This window comes from Lepus europaeus, chromosome 15 (assembly GCF_033115175.1).
Source record: "Lepus europaeus isolate LE1 chromosome 15, mLepTim1.pri, whole genome shotgun sequence".
NCBI classification, from domain to species: domain Eukaryota; kingdom Metazoa; phylum Chordata; class Mammalia; order Lagomorpha; family Leporidae; genus Lepus; species Lepus europaeus.
The window spans coordinates 63007701-63024555 of NC_084841.1; positions in this window are offsets into that span (position 1 = coordinate 63007701).

Here is a 16855-nt window from a genome sequence, read left to right on the forward strand (position 1 = left end):
TTGGAAACTAAAAGAAAGAATAAGAAAGGAAGGAGGAGAGCAAGTGGGAGCATGGAAGGTTGGGAAGTATCACTACACTCTTAAATCTGCATATATGAAATTCTTGAAATTTGGTCAGCTTATATAAATAAAAAAATCATCATTTAATTTTTTTTAAAAAAAGAAATGAAAAGTTCTGGATGGAGTCAGGCTACCTGTGCCCCAATCTGGTGGCCTGGTTGGCTAGCTGTTCAATTCAGAACAGGTCACGTCTCTCCCAGCTTGCACTTCCTCATCTGTAAAACAGTGGTGATTGGCATCCTCTGAAGGTGGCCAGGCATGAAAAAGATTGGGCAGCTGAAGCCAGCGTGCACAGGGTGCACCTGCTCAAAGGTGGCAGTCACAATCCATGAGTGGCAGGTGACACTCAACCGCCAGCATCTATCTAGTATGCCACAAGAAATTTTGGCTCTACTGGACACTTCAGTCCCTAGATACACCCTCAAAAACCTTGGATGGGAGGAAAAGGAGAAAAAGTGGTATTTTCCCCCTCGGGCATTTTACCATGTTCTCACAATGCTCTAATGGGCTCAAGGACTGAAAGTACGTTTGCTCAAATAAATATTAAACAATTGCAAAAATTAGAGCAAAGACAAGCTGTTTTGCAGATGTCTGGCCATTCATACTCATCTTGTTTTTGGATTGTTCCCAACTCATGAAGAGAAGAGGGAGTATAATTTCAAAGTTTTGAGCTCCCCATGAGGTCACTGCAGATTTTATTTTAACAGTAGACTTCCAGGTGATTAGTAATTTTTCAACAATATGCCTGCAAGCCAAAGAGGCACTAATCCAGCTCGCTCCCTGAGGGCTTGTAAACATTTATTATTTTGTGCCCTTCTGTTCTCCTTTTCTATTAGGCTAAACATTTTCCAAGGCCAGAGACCAGGCCTGTTCTTTTCATATGCCAACAACCAAGCTGATCAGTGCGCTGTTGGTTATTCAGCTAATGTTCCTCGGCTGTACCTCTTCAGATTGGGGGTCTGCTGAATGTCTCAGAGCCATGGAGCATTATATTGCCAATCTTTGTTTTCCAAAAGCCTGTCATAGCTCCTGGAACGCTGATTTCCACTCAGATTTATTTAAAGGAAAGGTTACAATGGAAAAAATGTATATGTAATGATGTTAGGTACCACTACAGAAATGTAACGGAAAGACAGTAGGAGAAAATTAAAACCAGTACGTCAGCACACGTGGTTGAAGATTTAATCTTCATTCAAAGAAGATTAAATTAAAATTAAAAATAATATTCCAAGTAGAGTAAAAATAAGATTAAAAGTTAAAATAGGATTACAAATAATATTCCAAACAGAGCTAAAAACAAGATTAAAAGTTAAAATAAGATTTAAAATAATATTCCTAGTTGAGTTAAAGGGGCGAAAAAGGGTTTCTTTAAAAAAATGTATTTATTTGCAAGGTAATTACAGAGAGAGAGAGAGAGATACTTTTCATCCCCTAGTTCACTCCCCCAAATGGATGTATAAAGCACACTGGGCCAAGTTAAAGCCAGGAGCAGGAACTCCATCTGGGTGTCCTACGTAGGTGGCAGGGAACCAAGCACTTGGGCCATCTTCCGCTATCTTTCCAGGTACATTAGCAGGGAGCTGGATGAGAGGTGGAGCAGCTGAGACACTCCAATATGGGCATCACAGGTGCTGGCTTAACCCTCTGTGCCCCAGGAGTTTAATTCTTATACACATTTTTGAAGTATGGAGGTGGCCAGCTTATCATAGTAGAGAAGCAAGGGATGTAAGGGAGAAGCCTTGCCCAGGTGAAAATTCAGTTGTCAACCTGGTTGTCCTGTGTGCTATATCTCTTACAAACTGAACAGGGACTGGCATTGTGGTGTAGATGGTAGAGTGTTTACCTGCAATACCAGCATCTCATATGGGTACCCATTTGTGTCCTGACTGCTCTACTTCTGATCCAGTTCCCTGCTAATGGTCTGGGAAAGGCAGTGGAAGATGGCCCAAATGCTTGGACCTCTGCTGTCACATGGTAGACCTGGATGGAGCTCCTGGCTCACTTTGGCTATCATGGCCATTTGTGGAATGAACCAGTGGATGGAAGATCTCTCTCTCTCTCTCTAATTCTGATTTTCAAATAAACTAAGTCTTTTTTGGAAAAGAAAAGAAACTGAACAGAGGGTGACATAGCAAAGTATCTTCATGCTGGCATGACCATGTGAAGGCAGAAGGGAACAGGAGCTGCCTGTCTCTTCTGCCTGTATTTGTTGACTACTGGGGGTGCCTTGGGTCCCTTGCTCTAGAATCTATTTTCCCCCGGGACTTTGGTATCCCTGAGTATTGTGACACTGTTATGTGTCCCAGGAAACATTTCAGCCAGTACTTTCTGTTGAATGGTTTGAGATAGCACATCACCCACCTCCCATGCATACACACACACACATATACACACACACTCCAAAACACTCACACTCCCTCCTTATCTCAGAACAGTCAATTTTCTGGGGATTAATTGGTCAGATATTTTGAGGAGTCATTCAACAGCCGAGGAACAGGATTTCTGTTTCCCCAGTGAATGCTCATTCCTCTGGTGTGGGCACTGGTAGCTGGGAAAAAGCCATAACCAAGAGTGTTTGAATTCCTGGCAAAGACAAGGAGTCCAAGGCAACAAAGAAAATTGACCATACCAGCCTAAAGCCATCCCGAAATCTCTGTGCTTGGGAAAACAGCTCCAAGGCAGATAGAAGCAATTCTGTTTTGAGCAAAGTCATTTACCAAAGAAGCGCTCCTGGCCCCAGCTCTGTCTTGCTCAATAATTGAGAACCAATAGGGGCAGGAGCTGTGGCTCAGTTGGTTAAGCTGCTGCATGCATCCCAGTTTGAACTGCCTGGTCAGGTCCCAGTTACTCCACTTGCTTCTGATCCAGCTTCCTGCTAATGTGTCCGGGAGGCAGCAGATGATGGTTCAGGTGCTTAAGCCCCTGCCATTCACACGGGAGATCCTGGTGGACTTCTGGGCTCCTGGCTTCAACCTGGCCCAGCTTAGGCTGTGGCAGGCCTTTGGGAGTGAACCATCAAATAGGAGATCTCTCTCTTTCCCCCTTTCTCTCTCTCTGCCTTTCAAATAATTTTTTTACAGTGATAAAGATGTCAAATCATTAAGTCTGACTATAAATTGTATCTAAATTCCCTTTATTCTAAAATCTGAGAATTACCCAAGATTTAAGGGACTGTGGACCAAAAGCCTTAAAGGAATTCTACACAACTGACCCATTCTCAATTATTCTCTGCAATTAAAACAAACAAACAAGCAAAATACCTGCCTGCTTTCACCGGGCCTTTCCACAGAATCTTGAGGCCTCTGACTCCCAGCAGGCACGTGACCTTTGGCTGCAGCTGTCTTGGTGCTTCTAGTTTGCTGCCCCCTTCAGGAATTATCCTGCATTGCCTGAAATGGTATTTTGAACAAGCCCCATCTCCTTCTTCACTTCCAGATTTTCCTGTTGCTGGTACAGAAATCTAGACTTCTAATATTTTGTATTCTGTCTATATATTGCTGAATGGATTCTAGTAATCATTTTGGGGATCAGCATGGCAGAATTATCACAAGTTTTTTCAGATCTCAGTCTGAATCCAAGTCCGTTGAATCAAAGCACTGGAGAGTTTTTAAGAGGTGGAATGAGGGGCACCTAGGTCCTCTGCATAGGCTAGTTGACCTTATCCAAAAGAAAAGTATGATTTTTCTTAGCTGCACGACACAGAATTTTACAAATTAGAGAAAGAAGAAAAAGCGCCCCCTAAGTTAGGCAAGGGGAGGAGACAGGGTATTGTCTTCACTGAGGAATACACTCCCGAGGGATGACCGGTAGGTCCTTAATCAAGACACTCAGGTTGTTCAACTAGTAAGTATAAGAGCAGTTTTCCAAGCCAAATAATCTAGGAAAAGGGGAGGAGGGAACCTTCATGTTTAGGCCATGTGGGTTCTTTAAGGGAACAAATGAGAGCAAGGTCAAGGGCCCAGAGGCAGGAAATTGATTCTAAAGCTTAGTTAAGCTGAAGGAAACATTAGGCCTTCATTGTCAGTCGTCATTATAACACATTGGAGTCACCTGTTAACACACCATTTTTTGGATTGTGAAACTGAGACACAGAAGTTGAGACTAGTCCTAATTCATGAAAGCTGACACATTCCAAGTCCTCCACAACTTCACATCCCCTCCACCACCACCATTGCCCATCATGCAAATCTACTATTTGTTAGAAATGGTTCAGCTGTATCACACTAAATGCTGGGATGATGATAGCACCTTGGAAAGCCCATCCTGAAGGTACTTTTCTGGAAATGGGAAAGAAGAAAGAATGAAAAAGTAAAAGTAGAGATGAGAGTCCTTAGATGTCATCTTCCGAATAATTTTACAAACACACACACACACACACACAGAGTCTCCAAACCTTGGAGTAAACTCTCCTAAAATGAGATGAATCCCTTCATAAGATCAGAATGAAAAAGTGGGGCAAATTTCAGGGACAACTCAAAAGAAAAGGGCAGGAGCTGTGATCAGAAATCTGGAAGGCAGACAGGACAAAAACCTGCCCCAATATAACTTCAGTCCTAGAAAGATGGAAATTGAAACAGTTGAGAAAGGGAGAAAAATGTAAGGGAGAAGATGTGAGTTAAGGATTATATATATTTACTTTAAGGTGTACTGGCAAGTTTATAACATTGGAAATATTAGGTCCATGTGATAAAGTTGACACTGCTGTCTTCCCATTTAAAACGTTCATCTTCACAGTGGTCTTATGGATACAGAAATAACTGACCCCAGTAAAAGACGAATGCATGGGAAGTTAGAGAACAAGATAAGAAGTCTGGAGAACCGGCAAGGTTGAGCATCAGAGAAGAGACGAGAAAGCAAGAACAATAGAGGCTTGGGAACAGAGAAGGAGCCACACAGATCCTCCAAAAAATTTGTGAAATATGGAAGTAAAACATTACTATTTTTACTGCAAAATATATTGAAATCTGTGGTGGAATGAGGTGAAAAGGTCATATCAAGATGGCTGCTGAGGTGAAAAGTTCATGCCAAGATGGCCACTGAGGTGAAAAGGTCATGTTAAGATGGCCGCTGACAACAGAAACTGCCTGGCAATAGACCGTGATTGGATGGCTTCGGAAACCACATGACAACAGAGGAAACCACATGACAACAGAGCCTGACTGACGGCAGGCCGTGATTGGATGGTTTCAGAAACTGCCTGGCAACAAGAGCCTGACTGGCAACCGGCTGTGATTGGATGGCTTTGGAAACTGCCTGGCAACAGGCTGTGATTGGTTGGGGCATAGACCGCCCCTTGACCAGATTGGCTGGTCTTGGCTATATAAGCTGTTGTACCAACTGTAATAAACGAGTCTGCGGGCTGCTCGCCTCAAGCCTGCTTTCAAGCCTGCTTTCACCCGACTCCCGGAGTCTGTGTGGTGACTCCGTGCCTCTTGCCCCCACCACGCTGCTCCTCTCAGAAACGAACCCACTGCAACATTGTTGAGAAATTAACGGCAACAGAAATCCATGCATAAGTGAGGCTCTCAAAAAGTTCATGGAAAACACATATTGTGAAAAAAGTATGCATGAATTTCAACATTTTTACACCAAAATAAAATTATCTTTATACAAATAATTGTTATTTTGTTACTTGAGAGGTAGGAAAAGAAACAGAGTGAAACAGCTCGCATCTGCTCGTTTGCTACCCAAGTGCCTACAATGACTGGGACACAGCTGGGTAGAAACTGGGAGCAGAGAGCTCAGCCCAGGTCTTATATACATGAGTGACAGGGACCTAAATACTTGAGCCCACATCTGCTGCCTCCCAGAGTGCACAGTAGCAGAAGTTGGGTTCAGGATCCGAACCAGGTATCAACCACAGGCACTCTGATCTAACATGTGGGCAATTTCACAAGTATCTTAACTGACAGGGCAACCCCTGACCCCAGCTTATATTTTGATTCTATTTTTCTAAGCCTTTTTAAAGTATCCTCACAGAAGAGTGCAGACAGTATCATGTAACAGAAAACAAGGCCACAGAAGATTAAAGAAGAAACAGGCTCCTAAGAGTCACATGGTGTGCTTAAGGAGAACGGCGCTCGTATAAGGCAGAGGTAGACACTGGTGACTTCCAAGAATGAAGTCTTGATACAAACGTGAGGATGAAAATCAAATTGATTGCAGATAAAGGAAGTGACAGATTGGTGGGAAGCAGAGGTTGGCCATGATTAAGTATTCAAAGTTTGGGTGCTATTAGAAAAAAAAATTTTTTGCTTTCTAATATAAGGGAAAATATCATAAAATATGTTGAGAATTTGAAACATTAATTCTGGCCCAATATATTTGCAGATGCTCCCATATAGATTGTGAATGTCAACATAACATGTATATGGATTCATAGAAAGGTAATGCCCGTTGATCTACGATTTGGCGGTTCCACGTTTAATTCTGGAGCATTCACACTGTGCGAGCCTAACACAGTGAGTCTTAGCCCTGGCTCAGTGGAGAAGGCTACTCGTCTCTGCCCGCTTTTCAAGCCGACGCCCTGAAGCTTGTTAATGCTTAAGACAATTCCACCAGGGGCATGAGGACAACCACTGATTGCTTATGCGCCTTGACAACGTGAGTCAGAAGTTCTGGGGCTTCCAGGAAGGATGTTAATGCTCCCAAAGGGGCCTTGGGGACTTGGCAGCAGTTGTCACACTTAGAGCCGGGGCTGTGTGCAGAGCACTCAGTGAGAAAATTGCCCCTTGTCCAGTGCGTTTCTCTGCAATGGGCACCTGTTTCCAGGTGCTGTGGTCATTCGCCAGCTCCTGACAATCCCCACCTGTTTATTCCGAGGCTGCCAGGTACAGCGTCTGCCGAGCAAAGGGCAGCACAGCCTTATTAAATTTTGTGCACAGACATCTTTTCGCCAGCTGTGGCAGCAGACACGATGAGAAGAGGATACCGTGTCTTCTATCCCTGCCTTTCAACTCCCCTTAAAGCTTGCCACCGCTTTGAAGCAGGCCCACGCCAGATCAATAGTGGAGTAGATTTATTGCTGTTCCTCCCTCTGATCATTTCCTCTTCTTAACCTGTGTGTCCTTTTCTCCTCTGTGGTTCTCCTGAGAGCAGGCCTCCCTTTGCCTCCATATCTCTTACCTGGCAAATAAACTCTTTGTTGTTCCGTTTTTATGTTTTCAATTAATCTTTCCCAGTGACCATCCTAAATCTGCTCTCCCTGGAAACGCTCTCAATGATATCTCTCTCCTCCAGGGCTCAGAACAGGCTGAGGGGCAAGGAACAATTAAAAGTCGAGATCAAGTGTTTCTCAATACATTTTGCTTTGGGCTTTTGTGGGAACAGCCAGACATCACTGCAGAGAGTGCTAAAAACCAAGTGAGAAACAACACGTAAACTCCAAATGCTATGCATTGGTGTTAGAAGTAAATGAACATCACTAAGGATGAAAGGCATATCTGGTCCAGTCTTGGATAAAACGTCATCTGACTGCGATCTCTTTGGAAATGTTAAAAGGAAGAAGGAAGACTCCTGTGAAGGAACAGATGAAGGGAGCTGTGATCTCAGAAGTAGAGGTGCTACTGAAGGTTCTGAGGACATCTGAAGAGTTAAAAGGCTCGCAGACTCCTGTTTAATCTCAGGGGTACGGGACCCACCGCACTCAAGCCATCACCCATTGTTTAAGGTGATAATTTTCTCCCCAAATCATCAGTGTCACATAATTGATGCCAGACCCCAATTTCTCCTGCGTGCCAAGGGGGAGGGAGGGGACTGCATGTCCCACTGCTGCCCGTCACGACCTCAGCACTTCGGAGCAAGGCTGACCCTATTACACTGGTGAAAGAGAAAAAGGGATTTTTTTTAGTTCTTTGTCTCTCTCGCATATACACGCACTCAAAAGATCCGTTCCTGCACGTGTCCCTTTCACTCCTCCTTTTGAAAAGCTACATAATGAAGAGAGATTTATCCATTTTAAAATGCCGTCTGTGCACAAAGGGAAACCTGCTTGCATTCCTTCTGGCTTATAACAGCGCTCTTTCTCCAAGCCGCGGAAGGCCTGCGTGAGCCCGGCCACTCGCTGTTCGCTCTTAGACAAGCAGGTCGTGGGGCAGGGTGGGGGCAGCTGGTGTGTGCAATCTGTTCGCTATTGTGCAGCCTAAAGAGACACGAGGATAACGGTTCCCCGTGTGGAATGTTCTCTGCGTCTGAGTCACTGAGAAGGCACTTTGCCGATTCCAGCAGGTCAGCCAAGCCCCTCGGGTCTCAGGGGTGATCTGTCAATCAGTGCCAGGAAATGACCATGTCGAAGGCATCCCTCTGGACCAGGATTCAAAGTCTCGGCTAAATCCCAAGGCCAGACTCCCCAAAGCCCGCCTGAGTCCACTGTGCAGTAGCCACCACCTCCACCCCCACTCCACCCCATCCGCAACCGATAGCGGGGAGAAAGACACGTGAAAAAAGAGTGAGCATGAGAGAGGGACTATAAAGGGAAGGAGCTAGGAAGCAAGACAGCGATATCACAAAATGTATCTCTCTCTCTCTCTCTCTGTGTGTGTGTGTGTGCGTGTGTGTCTGTGCTTTTGAAGACCACTGTAGAACTAAAGGTGAAGATTCATAGAGCTGTGCTGTGGATGGCTGAGGGCTGAATGTGTGCAGAGCTGCTAGTACAAAAGCCAAGCGCAAAGCTGCCCCCGGGAGCAGCACCCTGCAGCTCTTGCTGAAAAGATTCTCAGGCAATAGCTGCACCTGCAAGTGCACCTGCAAGGCGGGTGTGACGATTGCATCTTGTCTTGTTAACACATGAACACCAGTTTTCTGATAACGAGAGTGAGAGTACCAAGAATTCTTCATCTCCTAGCTCATATTACGTGGCTTGTGGTGTTGGGTGTGTGCACGTGTGTATGTGTGTGCCCGTGTATGTGTGCATGTGTTTCCCTGGGTGTTTCAAATAACACTTAGTGCTGCATGTTCTTCAGGGCAGTATTAATAAATTAAATATAATAATAAATATTAATAGATAATAATAAATAGCCCATAGCTATGGATAAGCCATCTTTTTTGGGATAGGATCACCGTTAATGCAATTCACTACATCCTCCAAATTCAGACTTCCACCCATATTAGCTCAGGCAAATGCCCCAAAGGGCAGAGAGACTTTCCAACAGATGGTACACCTTAGACTTCATCAGAGCCTAAACCACATTGCTTGAAATATGGTTAGATCTTAAGTAGAGTTTAGTAAAACCATTCACCACTACTTCTAGACATGGGCAGTCTCCAACATAGGTCCCCAGGAGGATGCCTTCTCCTCCATGCAACCAATAACTCTATCAACCCACTGAGTACGTAAATCATAATGAACATTGATGCATAAAGTTGAGACAGACTAGAGGAAGTCAACATTGCACTAAGCCATCACTAAAAAAGATCAGGATCCCTTATGTGGGGCTACTTGTAGCTTTGCCTTTTGATGGTCCTGGGGATTGTCTTGGCCCTTGAAGGAAACAGCCTCCATAAAACCCCAGCACAGTAAGTGCTCTGCCATCTGGGTTCCTGGCCTCACACAAAGCTTGCTTTTATTCCCAATAAAAGTAGCTTTCATCTCTGTAGCCACCAAGAAAGGCAATACAAATTAATTAACACCTTTTCCATTTTATTCTCATTTGTTAGAAATCTAATTAGATTTAAGTGAAAGGGAGCCTGGCTGCTGTGGGCCGTCTTGCTGTGCTATAGAAAAGTTTGAACATTGGACCAGGTAAGGAGGCCAGTGAGATGAAATGGCCTTTAATTTGCAACCATATCCAAGGGTAATAAATAAACTATTTGTTGAGAAGGTGAATAGAGGTTACCCAAGCAAACAAAAATATCCTCAATACTTCTTGAATGGTGAGAATGAGGCTACTTTTGTTGTTTATAAGAAAGTCTTCATACAACAATTAATATTTACTGAACACTCAAAAGGTGTCAGGAACCATGTTAGATGTTTAAACAAGTTATCTTTTTGAATTTTCACAAAAATTCAATGAATAAGTTATTTCTCACTTTCGCAGTTTTACAGATGATTAAACTGGAAGGCCTGCATTGTGGGGCAATGGGCTGAGCTGACGCCTGTGACATCAGCATCCCATACGCATGCTGGTTCAAATCCCGGCTTTCCCATTGCCAGCCCAGCTGCCAGAAGACTGCCCAAGGACTGGGACTCTTGCCAACCCCATGGGCAATCAAGATAAAGCTTCAGGCTCTTGGCTTCGGCCTGGTCCAGTCACAGTCACTGGGGCCATTTGGAGAGTGAACCAGCAGATTGAAGACCCCTCTCTCTGTCTCTCCTTCTCTGTCTGGAGTTCTGCCTCTCAAATAAACAATATATAAATAAATCTTTTTTAAAAAAAAAAAACTTTTTGGAGAAATCAATACTTTAGATGACAATGAATGCCTTGCAGCGCAAGTAATCAAACCCTCCTAGCAAAGTTTGTATTTTGTTTGTTTATTTGAGACCTAGAGTTACAGACCCCAGTCCCAACACAGGATTTCTGTCTGCAACATCCCCAGTGGGAAATCCTAGCACGCTAGGCAGCATTACTGCTCCTCCTATTAACGTTCCAGCAGTCCGATCGAGAAGACTCTCCCTCACAGACTCCAGTTAGGACTCCTTTCAATGGTGTTTGCAGTCAGCTTGCGTTAGCAGAATCGTATCAATTTTTCCTTCCTATTAATGTGCCAAATGAGACTGATTGATTTCCCAACAGTAACAACCTTGTTGTATATGTGGAATAAGCTCCATTTGACCATAAAGGATTAACCTTTTATATACTAATGGATTCAATTAACTAATTTTTGTGAAAGATTTTTGCATCCGTGTTCATGAGAGAAATAGATCTGCAATTTTCCTCTCTTAATGCTAGAATCAAGTAAGCTAGCCTCATAAAAACCATTAGAAATTGATCCCTCATTATATTCTTTTGGAAGAGTTTGTCCATGTTCAGTGTTATTTTTGTCTTCAATGAATAGAATAATTCACTGGTGAGGCCATGCACATATGAAGTTTCTTTGAAAATTGATTTTAATAATAGATTGCAATTTCTCTAACAAATACAAGATAATTCAGATTTTTTTCTACTTCTGTCAGCTTTAATCTATGGTAATTTTCATAGAAATTTTCCGTTTTATTCAAATTGTCAAGTATATTTGCCTAAAGCTTATAATATTCTCTTTAATTGTAAAATAAAACCTGTATATTTTTTGTATGTATATATGTGCAAATTGTTGAAATCTTTACTTAGTGCAGAAAAAATTAAAAAAACAAAAGAGAAAGAAGTGAATAAATCTTGGACTGGCACTGAGACATAGCAGGTTAAATCACAGCCTAAGGCACTGGCATCCCATACGCCCACTGGTCTGAGCCCTGACTGCTCCGCTTCTGATCCAGCTCCCTGATGATGTATCTGGGAAAGCGGGGTAAGATGGCACAAGTCCTTGGGCCCCTGCACCCATGAAGGAGACCTGGCAGAATTCCTAGCTCCTGATTTCGGACCAGCCAAGCTCTGGCTTTTGCGGCCATTTGAGGAGCAAACCAGCAGATAGAAGATTTCTCTGTCTCTCCTTCTGCCTCTCTCTCTGTAACCCTGACTTTCAAATAAATAAATAAATCTTTAAAAAATAAATGAATAAAACCTGCAGTGGTACCAATGCCAGCGCACTTGGTAAAGTGATAAGTATAAATACACAACCGATCAAAAAGATAGGGTATGTGTCTAAGAGATTTCACAGATAAGACCAGTGTAAGCAAATAATGAAGGATAGAATTAAAAGGGAGAGAATGATCCTGCGGGGGAAGCAGGACACACAGTAGATTCATAGAATGGCAAACGCCCAAAACAGCATTCCTGCCTCAGAATCAACCCTTAGGACATTCGGATCTGGCTAAAAGGTCCATGAGAGTCTCACAGGCATGGAAAGCCATGACACGGTGGCAAAAAACAATCTAAATGAAAGATCCTGGTGAACAAGACCCCAGCAGAAGGAACAGGCCATCAAGGAGAGAGGCGCCTTTCTTTGAAGGGAGGAAGGAACCTCCACTGTGATACAGCCTTGACTAAACAAGTGCAGAGTCAGTGAACTCAAGGGACTTCCATAGCCTAGACAGCTCATAGCAAGAGTCTCGGGTGACTGCTGACGTCATAAATAAGAGTGCCAATTGTTAAATCAACAACGGGAGTCAGTGGGCATATGCTCCCCACGTAGGATCTCTGTCCTTAATGTGTTTTACTACGAAACTTAAAAACACTACTAGTGGAACAATACCCTATACCTCGTGCGGTTGTGTGAGTGCAGCCTGTTGAAATCCTTGCTTAGTATATACTAAGTTGATCTTCAGTATATGAAGGTAATTGAAAATGAAACTCGATGAAGGGCGGGATGGGAGAGGGAGTGGGAGAGGGGAGGGCCACAGGAGGGAGGGAGGTTGTGGGGGGGGGAGCCAAAACAATACAAAAGTTGCACTTTGTAAATTCACATTTATTAAATAAAAAATAACTATATCACAAACAAAAAAAAAGAAATAAAAAAGAACTTAATACTTTACCCTTTTAGTATTTTTTATGTTCTACTTAAAACTATTGGTTGAACTCTGTAATTAATACACAATTAGTCTAGCTGGCGCTGCGGCTCAATAGGCTAATCCTCGCCTTGTGGCGCCGGCACCCCGGGTTCTAGTCCCTGTCGGGGCGCCGGATTCTGTCCCGGTTGCCCCTCTTCCGGCCAGCTCTCTGCTGTGGCCCGGGAGTGCAGTGGAGGATGGCCCAAGTGCTTGGGCCCTGCACCCCATGGGAGACCAGGAGAAGCACCTGGCTCCTGCCATCTGATCAACACGGTGCGCCGGCTGCAGCGCACCAGCCACAGAGGCCATTGGAGGGTGAACCAACGGCAAAAAGGAAGACCTTTCTCTCTGTCTCTCTCTCTCACTGTCCACTCTGCCTGTCAAAAATAAAAAATAAAAAAAAATACACAATTATTCTTAGGTGTTTAATTAATGCTATAACTAGTACTCAAATAGTATTTTACACTTTGTGTTTCTGTGTGGGTGCAAACTGTTGAAATCTTTAATATATGCTAAATTGATCTTCTGTATATAAAGATAATTGAAAATTAAAAAAATACAAAATAAAAAAATAAAACCTGCAGTGATAGCTCTGTCTCTCTATGTGTGTATATTTATTTATGTATTATATTCATATTCATATACCTTTATATGAATATGATTATACATATATATTTATTTATGAAATTTTTTCTTTACCATGGTCTTTATTCTTAGTTTTTATCTTTCCTGAGTGTCCTCAGGCACTCAGATAGAGATTATGAAAATCCTAAGTGGAGTCTTAACTCTGCACTAAATGCCTGTCCCAAGCTTTCTTATTTTTTTAAATTTTTATTATGTCTTTTTAATTAAAAAAATACTGATATATAAAATGTATATAATTATGGGCTATTAATGTGATTTTTGTTGCATGTATACATTGTGTAATGGTCAGTGAGAATAAATGTATTTATATTTCCAAACATTTCTTCATATTAAAACAACCAAAATCCTAATGTCTAATTTTTTTAATAAAGAGAACTATTATAGGCCTTAACATTATCTTCACCCTGCTATGTAATAGACCCCAGAACTTCTTACTTCTTTCTAGTTATAATCTGGTAACCATCAATCAATCTTTCCCCAATACTCTCTCCCCAGTGTCTGGTCCCTAGCAGGGGAGACAGAGACAGAAAGAGATCTTCCATCTGCTGATTCACTCCTCAAAGGGCCACAACAGCTGGGGCTGGGTCAGGCAGAAGCCAGAAGCCTAGAACTCCATTCAGATCTCTGACATGGGTAGCTGGGACCCAAGTCCTTGGACCATCATCCAATTTAATTGCATTAACAGGGAGCTGGATCAGAAGCAGAGAAGCTGGGACTTGAATCAAAGCTTTTATATGGGATGGTGGCATCACAGGCAGCAGCTAAACCCACTGCCACAATGTCAGCCTCTCCACCATTGTATTTTTAAACTTCTGTTTAATAAATATAAATTTCTAAAGTACAACTTTTGGATTATAGTAGCTTACCCCACACATAACCTCCCTCCCACCTACCTGCAACCATCCCATCTCCCACTCCCTCTCACATCCCAATCTTCATCAAGATTCATTTTCAATTATCTTTATATGCAGAAGATCAACTTAGTATATACTAAGTAAAGATTTCAACAGTTTGCACCCACACAGAAACACAAAGTATGAAGTACTGTTTGAGTACTAGATATACCGTTAATTCACAGAGTACAACACATTAAGGACAGAAATCTTACATGGGGAGTAAGTGCACAGTGACTCCTGTTGTTGATTTAACAATTGACATTCTTGGTTATGACGTCAGTAATCACTGGAGGCTCTTGTCAAGAGCTGCCAAGGCTAAGGAAGCCTCGTGAGTTCACCAACTTTCATCTTTTTTTTTTTTTAATTTTATTTTTTAACAGAGAGGATAGAGAGAGAGAGACAGAGAGAAAGGTCTTCCTTTTTGCCGTTGGTTCACCCTCCAATGGCCACTGCAGCTGGCGCATCTCACTGATCCGAAGCCAGGAGCCAGGTGCTTCTCCTGGTCTCCCATGTGGGTGCAGGGCCCAAGGACTTGGGCCATCCTCCACTGCCTTCCCGGGCTACAACAGAGAGCTGGCCTGGAAGAGGGGCAACCGGGATAGAATCCAGCACCCCAACCGGGACTAGAACCCGGTGTGCTGGTGCCGCAAGGCGGAGGATTAGCCTGTTAAACCGCGGCACCAGCCCAACTCTGATCTTAATTAGACAAGGTCATAGTCAAAGTGGAAGTTCTTTCCTCCCTTCAGAGAAAGGCACCTCTTTCTTTGATGGTCCATTCTTTCCGCTGGGATCTCACCCGCAGAGATCTTTCATTTAGGTTGTTTTTGTTTTTGTTTTTGTTTTTGTTTTTGTTTTGCCAGAGTGTCTTGGCTTTCCATGCCTAAAATACTCTCATGGGCTTTTTAGCTGGATCCAAATGCCTTTAGGGCTGATTCTGAGGCCAGAGTTCTGTTTAGGACATCTGCCATTCTACGAGTCTGCTGTGTATCCCACTTCCCATGTTGGATTATTCTCACCTTTTTTATTCTATCAGTTAGTATTAGCAGACACTAGTCTTGTTTATGTGATCCCTTTGGTTCTTAGTCCTATCATTATGATCAATTGTGAACTGAAACTAATCACTTTGACTAGTGAGATGGCATTGGTATATGCAACCTTGATGGGATTGAATTAGAATCCCCTGGCAAGTTTCCAGCGCTACCATTAGGGGTAAGTCTGAGTGAGCATGTGCCAAACTGTACATCTCCTCCCTCTCTTATTCCAACTCTTATATTTAACAGGGATCACTTTTCAGTTAAATTTCAACACCTAAGAATATATGTGTGTTAATTAAAGAGTTCAATCAATGGTATTAAGTAGGACAAAAAAATACTAAAAGTAATAAAGTAGTAAGTTGCTCCTCAACAGTCAGAACAAGGGCTGACCAAGTCATTGTTTCTCACAGTGTTATTTTCACTTCAACAGGTTTCCTTTTAGGTGTTCAGTTATTTGTCACCAATCAGGGAGAACATATGATATTTGTCCCTTTGGGACTGGCTTATTTCACTCAGCATGATGTTTTCCAGATTCCTCCATTTTGTTGCAAATGACCGGATTTCATTGTTTTTGACTGCTGTATAGTATTCTATAGAGTACAAATCCCATAATTTCTTTATCCAGTCTACTGTTGATGGGCATTTAGGTTGATTCCAGGTCTTAGCTATTGTGAATTGAGCTGCAATAAACATTGAGGTGCAGACAATTCTTTTATTTGCCAATTCAATTTCCTTTGGGTAAATTCCAAGGATTAGGATGGCTGGGTCATGTGGTAGGGCTAAATTCAGGTTTCTGAGGAATCTCCAGACTGACTTCCATAGTGGCTTTACCAATTTGCATTCCCACCAACAGTGGGTTAATGTCCCTTTTCCCCTACATCCTCGCCAGCATCTATTGTTGGTAGATTTCTGGATGTGAGCCATTCTCACCGGGGTGAGGTGAAACCTCATTGTGTTTTTGATTTGCATTTCCCTGATTGCTAGTGATCCTGAACATTTTTTCATGTGTCTGTTGGCCATTTGGATTTCCTCTTTCGAAAAATGTCTATTGAGGTCCTTGGCCCATCTCTTAAGTGGGTTGTTTGTTTTGTTGTTGTGGAGTTTCTTGATCTCTTTGTAGATTCTTATTAAGCCTTTACCTGTTGCATAATTTGCAAATATTTTTTCCCATTCTGTCAGTTGCCTCTTCACTTTCCTGACTGTTTCTTTTGCAGTACAGAAACTTCTCAATTTGATGCAATCTCAATTGTTAATTTTGGCTTTGACTGTGCTTCCAGGGTCTTTTCCAAGAAGTCTTTGGCTGTGCCTATATCTTGCAGGGTTTCTCCAATGTTCTCTAATAATTTGATGGTGTCGGGTCATAGATTTAGATCTTTAATCCATGTTGAGTGGATTTTTGTGTAAGGTGTAAGGTAGGGGTCTTGCTTCATGCTTCTGCACGTGGAAATCCAGTTTCCCCAGCACCATTTGTTGAATAGACTGTCCTTGCTCCAGGAATTGGTTTTAGAACCTTGTCTCATATAAGTTGGCTGTAGATGGTTGGATTGATTTCTGGTGTTTCTATTCTGTTCCATTGGTCTATCCATCTGTTTCTGTATAAGTACCATGCTGTTTTGATTATAATCGCCTTGTAGTACACC